Genomic DNA, 7,189 nt, shown 5'->3' with positions numbered 1-7,189 from the left:
CCCGCCCCTGAGCGCCCACCCGCCCCGAGCGCCCACCCGCCCCTGCACACCGAGCTTTGGGCGGCAGTCGGCGCCTCGCTGACAGGGCCAGCCCCGTGCTCGAAGGCCTGAACGAGAGGATTACGGCGCGGGTTCTCTCTGAGGACATCAGAGCCAGTTTGAGACACAAACGGCCCTTCCTGTGGCTGCGATGGCCATCCACGCCTCTCCTGCCCAGACAGGGGATGCGTGCCTGCAGGGTCAGGCTGTCCAGAAAAGCAGCCAGGGCCTGACCGAGGGGCCCTGCGTTCTGGGGTGCTTCTGAAGAAACTAGGTGTCTTGGACATTTAATTAGAAATCTGAACGGGCCTGGGGGCTGGACACTGAGTACGTGACCACGTCTGGGACCGAGCATGGCTGATGTCCAGCAGCATGTCACTGTCAGGCTGCTTGGACAGGGAGTTCCCAGGGGACCCAGCTGCAGAGTGGGGGCCTGTCCACCAGAGAGTGCCTCACCGCTGGGCCTCCTTCTGACCCCAGCCTTTCCACACGCCACCTCCTCTGCTTGGATTGCCCCTCCAGACACCAGCTCAGCAGCACCCCGCAACCAGGGAGGCCCTCGCTCTGACCCGCTGGCTGGCGGGTGCCTGGCTGTGTGCTGCGCCAGCGCCCTGCACTGGCAGGGCTGTTTTCTCATCTGTACTACATGTCAGGCAGCAACAAGTTGAAGAGGGTGCCATTGTCTTCGTCCATGCTTTAAGACCCAACAAGCATGATAAATAAGACATAACATAAAAAGGATGGATAAACTTCATGTCCAATAGTCTCAGAAACATTAAATAACATTGAAATTGTAGTACTTAAAGTATACTTATTGTGAACATTCATGCTTCCGCCAATGAAATTATTTTCTAGTTAGAATATAGACAACTGACAAATTTAATTTGTTGATAGTTTACATATAATACATGGTACATAGGGCATAAAACAGTCACCAGCATATTGAACCTTAACGGCACTTCTGAAGTCAGAGGTCACTGTGCCAGTTAATTGGCACAATGAACAGAGAATCACCGAGTTCTGAGCACACCAGCCACACCTCAGTGCAGACCGGGAGGAGCTGGTAACGGGGGCCTTCGAGCCCCAGAAGAAAGAGCCTCTCCAAAGTGCAGTTTATCACCCAGGTGCCGAGGAGTGATCAGTTGCCTTGCTGGACTACTGAAGAAGTCCAAGAAGCAAAACACCCTAAATAAATGTATTCTTTCATTGGAAGTGCCTGGAAATATGCAGCACACTCACTCAAGGAAGGCAAGAGGGTGGTTTTTATTTTTAGTAAAAGAATGCAACACTTAGAAGGATGGCGTGGGGGGTATCTACTGATTCCCATGACACTCACCTAGCATAACTGTTACAACTCTTGCTAGAGCAATGGCAATACGTTCCCCAGAGTCCCTGCTACGGGAACGGCTTCTCCCTCGTCAGGAAACGGGGCCAACCACAGAAACATCGGCAGTATCAGCGGTGCGCAGTGCTCTACAATCCCTCCACGCTTCTCAATTAGCTGGGAAGCAATAAAATCTGCTAGTGGACACTTTAGAGTTATGGTTTGGTGCTGATATGCACTCTGTGTGTCATTTTTTCATTATCAGTATGATTGAACAGAGAAAGATTGGAAATTCCACTTTCATTTAAACATTCACATTTTGTGGTGTCTGTTTCAGATTTTTTTTTTTTTTTTTTAGGAAAAAATAGTGCAGATGAAATTGAAGCCTGCCCTGCTAGTTTCTATTTCAGGCCTTCCTCCCTCTAATTCCAGGCTTGGGATGGTTATGGGCCCTTTATGTCCTGGATTTTTGCGTGTGTTGGGGGCTTGGGCCCAGGGCTTTCACACTGGCTTACATTTTTGTTACATGTTTTCTCCATATGTGTGCATCCTATATGACTCTTTTTGCTGTGTTTTTAGAATTTACAGGACGATTTACTGTTTATATTGTACACATCCCTCTAGAAGGGTTCTTTGTACCTGGCATTGTCCTAGAAATATAACATTATTGCTCTGTGTAGAACTACTTTACTAACTTTAAGTGATGTACATTATTAGGGTTGTCATATTGCCACAGCTTGTCCACATAATGATAGAAAAAGGCATATATACATGGATATGACTGCATACAGCACCAATTTCTGGCAGTAAGTTTATTTCTTACAAAGTTACATTTTTGGGCCTGATGATGAAAAGAAAATATTGTAGCTCCAATCATGAACTCAGTCTACTGCTCATTCTGAGGCATATATTTCAACACAGACCAAATGACATCAACTGAGAAATCTGCATTCCCTGAATTTTTTGAGCTTTCAACTTTTGTGAAAATATATGACTTTATTTAGCACATTTTTGCTTTGCATTCTTCCATAATATCTAAAATCCTTGTAGTTCTGATGCATCTTAGGAAAGAAAGCACAACTACTGACATGCTCTTCTTTACACTGATGTAAAAGGTAACAGTAAAGTCATACAGAAATGGTCATAAAGTCAGGAAAAACAGACGGTTTTAGGAGGTCTAAAATCTCGTACACAAAATCCACGTGCCAGCTTTTAAACTCTTGTGGCCAACACCCGCATGCTGTGGTTACTCCACCTCTCTCACAAGGGCAGAGCGTGAGATCTAAGAGCGCTGTGAAACAAACCCCACTCTGAATTTAACACCCGCTTCGTGGTTCAGAGCCTCACTTTCTACTGCTGGGGAAGACAGACCTCGATGGCGAAATGCTGCAGGAGGGACTCCAAGTCCTTGAGGTGCTGCGTTGTTCCAGGCCACCCACACCACATCAGGTGTCAGGCCAGGTCTGTAGACAGGCTTCCTCACAAAGATCACCTAACCCTTGAAGTCTAAGCCCTTGACACCAGGTGCACGTCCCTGTCCTAACTCTGTGCAGGCCGTGCCTCTTCTTGAGCCCGCCCCTTTAGTCTTGTAACTTTGCTTCATTTTCGCAGTTGCTTGTGTCCCGGAGCCCGTTTCTTGGGGTTTGCTCAGCAGGTCTGCTGGCTGGCCTCTCCCCGAGGAGATGTGCAGACGCTGCCTGCTGTGGTGCCACAGATCACGACAGCCACGTGTCCTTTGGGCCGCTCCAGAACCACCGAGCCACGCTGCCAGCCAGGCGGCACACAGTGTGCAGCTCGGTCTCAGGAACTCACGATGCTCCTCGGTGGATCTGCCTCCTGGGCGTTTGCGAGGGTTAAGTGAGGTATTCGCAAAGCACTGAACAAGGCTCTCATTATTCGTAACTTGACCTTTATTGTGAGCTCTGGGTCCCCCGCCCCATGCAAGGTAGTTGTGTAGGCAGCTGTGTGCGAGGAATTTAACCTTGTTCCCTAAATTTCTGACCTTTGTCCATGGGCACTGGCATGTTTTGGGTTGGAGTTGGCCAGGTCAGAAGGACAAACGATGCCATTTAGATTGGGGCTTGGGGTTATAACAGGAGACAGACGGGCCGTGGGCTGTGGCTCACAGCGCAGCCCAAATCAACAGAGCGCTGAGCAGGAAAGCTTCCCTGCTGGGTGTCCCCCGCTGGGGAGTTGTGTGCAGCTGGTCATGATCAGTGCCTAGAAGGAAATGCACCCTGACTCCTCCGAGCAAGCATCACAGAAGCCCTGTGTGCAGTGTGTGTTTCCTGGGCTCTGTCCCACGCGCGGCTGCCCTAGCCTGGTTATCATCAGTATCTTTTCCCTATAGTGACCATATATCTCTAATTTTCATCAAGTTGTTGTGAGATGTGGGGTGGTCTTGGGTCTGTGCCTGAAAACTCGTAATTACTTTTCCTCCAATACAGCTAATTTTTCCTCTTTCACTCAAAAACTTGAGCGCATGTGAGAAACAGCCCAGCATAACCACACCCAGAATGTTCCAGGCTTGATTTCAAAGCAAAACAAACACGGCCCTATTCTTAGTGCATTCAAACAATGTATGTAGCTATGTGCTATCTAGAGAGAGTGTCAAATATTGTACTTTATCTAGTGATATCATGAGGATATCACTCATAATAGGAGCTACCACTCACTAGCTTGAACTGGTTCATGATGGTTTGGTTAGGAAGGAGCATTGTGAGGTTTTGATTTGAAATTATTCAAATTTTCTAATGGAATTCTGCATCAGTATAAATCTGTTTTCCTGGGGTGAGCCCCCTGTGAGGAAAACGTATTTGTCTTCTAAATGACAAGAGCATTTCCCTTTCCTTCCTCCTATTTTGTGAAAAGTGACCCCGTCTGCCTCCCGGAACTATCCTGTAATTGGCTGTGATGCCTCCTGACATTAGCAGATGAATCTGTCAGTTTTGTGAATGTTGCTTTGAACAAAGACCTGTGTAGCAGCTAGTGATGCACAATGTAAGGCTAGAGGCCAAGGTGTGCTCTCCTCCGGATGCCTGCCACTGCCGGGTGTGCTCAGAAGACAACACAACAGAAGGTGTTGGCCTGAGCTCTGGCCTGAGCACGGCTGTCACAGGGGACACGCAGGTGAGACCCAATGTGGTACCTGAGCAGTGCGGCGCGTCACTGGCCAGATGCCCGGCAGAGCAGAACGCGGCCACCTGCTCACCCCACACAGCCTGCATCGCCTGCCCTGTGTGCCGTCAGAGACCAAGGCCCCTTCCGCTGGAGGTGAGGCCAGCGCATCATCCACGCGGCCCCTCACGCACCGCTGCCTACAACTCTAGGTTCAAATCACGGAGCCAGAGGCGATGTGACAGCCCTCACACCCTGGGTCACCTTGGGAAAGTTGCATTTATGGAAGGAGGCAAACACCACTCACTTGAAAATGTTGCTGTAAAGATTAAGTGAAAAGAACACGTATAGGAAGTGTTTGGCTTACAATAAATACTTGGTAAGTGACAGGCTTGTTATTAACAGCAGTGCGAGAAAGGCATTTTTCAGATCATGAAATTGGACTCAGAAGTTAAGACATTTTTCCGAGGTCTGTTCTGGTTTTTATGATACAGCACCCACTACTCTAAGAATGCTGCTTATTGCTTCTATGCTTAATAAATAAATGAGAGGCATTACTATTTATATTATCTTTCTGAAATTATGTTCAGAAGAGGCATTTTGAGAGCAATGCAACAATAGCATGTGATATTTCTAGAATATGTATACGTGCACACACACATTCCAGCTGAATATGCGGAAGGACATGTTCACGGGATTAAAATGCTTTCCTTATATCGGCCTAATGGCAGCCAGCACCACAGCACCCAGAGTAGCTCTTAAGACACATTTTTCCACAGGAAATGATGATCTTTGTAGAATGGCTGCTGGCAGATCCGGGTCTGGAAACGTAATGTGGCCATAACTGTACAGTGGTTGGTACTCTGTGTTGTGGAAATGTAATGTGCAAGTTGAACCTGGAACATCCTGTCACGGGGAAGAGAAGGTATGTGCTCAAAGACCACGGTGCTGTGTTACAAGGACTCAGATCCCAACCTGAAAAACTTTTCTGATGAAATAACCAAAATGGATAGAAATTCACACAATGTACTCAGGAGATCCAAATGTATTTAAAACAGCAGCAATAGCATCACCACCTGACAAGTACTAGTATAAAGCAAATCGGTCACCAGTGAAAGCCATGGTTGACCCCAGACATTATCTTGAAAACTGTCAAACCAAAGAAAAGCATCGAGTTTTTCTCCTGGAATTTTACAGGAACGCTAACCCTGAGTAACTAACTAGTGGATGAGAGATTTGTCTTTGTGGTCATATTCTAGAATGAACGAATAAGAAATGAGAGAATTCAAAATATCACCATTTAGTGTCTTCTAGTGAAGGAAAGAGTCTAAGCCTGAAAGGGTGCTATGAGCATTAGAAAGGAAGAGACAAGCAGCCACTACATTGTATGCACTTCTACCTGCTTCCAGATGCAAAACACAAGCTCAGAGTTGACCAAGCCTCTGTATTCAACCATCAACTTAGGAAACAGATAGGAGGAACACCTTGAAGCACGCTCAATCGGAAGGACCCAGGTTGCGGGGGAGGCCATGGCCTGGCCACTCCAAGCCTGCTCTGTCCCAAGGTAGCCCTGGGACTAATTGGGATACAGGGAGAGTGCGTGGGGCACTGGAATCTCAGGCCTGCCCAGGCTGAGTGACCCGGAATCTGCGTCTGACCCAGGCTCTGGGGAGCTGTGCAGGGGATGGTTGGAGAAATATCTTTTGGCCAAACGGTGATTGCTCCAACCAAACTTGCAATAACAAAGAATGTGAAATACAGAGATTTAAAAACTTAAGAAAAAAATCAATGGCATTCTAATTCAAAAAAACTAAGATATATATGTATAAGACAAGTGGAAATCTGAACACTTGACAGGATACCTGGAATTCAAGTTTATTTAAATGTGATCATAGTGCTGTTGTTACACCACATTTAAGTTCTTACATCCCAGTGATGAGTAGAAGAAACTGTTACAGAGGAAAAGAGGTAAGACCTGAGACTGGATTCAGAGTAACCCAGGGGAGATAGCTGGCGAGGGAAGGGTACAATGGGACTGGCTCTCAGTTGAAATTTGCTGAAGTTGGTACACTGTCATACTGTTGTTTGTTAGGCTGTTCTGTCTACTTTCCTACGTGTTGGAAGGTTTTCGTAATAAAACGTTTGTATTAAAGGAAGAATTCCATTGTTAGGAGAAGCTTTGGCCAGCAGAGCAGCACTGCTGCAGCCTGTGGGCACTGACAGTGTAGCTGTGGGTGCAGACCTCACCCCCGCCCTGGCCTGATCTCAGGGGATAACGTACTCTTCAGCAGCCAGGGAGTGAGTCCGGCTTCTCCACCTGCACTCTGCATTGCAGCCTCGGGAGCAGGAGGAGCTGTTGCCGACTCTTCCCACTGAGGTTGGGACGGGGTCAGAGGCCCTGTTCACTTTCGTGCATTCTGCCCTCGCAGTGGTTCTGCCCTTCTGCTGGTGGCCAATTGCCTCCTGCCCTTGGCGCTCCATTTACAGAGCGAACCTGTGTCTGGGGCCTCAAAGTCTCTGAGGGACTCTATGGCTGGTGTGGTGCAATGTGTGTGCCAACCATGGGAGCCTTGGAAAGCTGGGGCGGAGGACCTCACTCTTTCCAGGGCTGGGACTGCCGTCTTCAGAAGGGGGTAAGAGGGCATGATTCGAACAGCAGCCACCAAGAGCTGGAGAGTACAGTGTGCCACGCGGCAAGCTTACACCGTG

At 48.0% G+C, this 7,189-nt stretch overlaps 1 protein-coding gene across 1 annotated transcript in view; it reads right to left on the bottom strand.

The window, feature by feature from the left end:
• Slc35f1 (solute carrier family 35, member F1) overlaps positions 1–7,189 on the bottom strand; it is a 216,028-nt gene that overhangs the window by 64,341 nt on the left and 144,498 nt on the right. The window lies entirely within an intron of this gene.

Source organism: Chinchilla lanigera, unplaced genomic scaffold (assembly GCF_000276665.1).
Source record: "Chinchilla lanigera isolate Chin_1 unplaced genomic scaffold, ChiLan1.0 scaffold00035, whole genome shotgun sequence".
Taxonomy (NCBI): Eukaryota; Metazoa; Chordata; class Mammalia; order Rodentia; family Chinchillidae; genus Chinchilla; species Chinchilla lanigera.
This window is presented reverse-complemented; position numbering and strand designations above follow the sequence as displayed.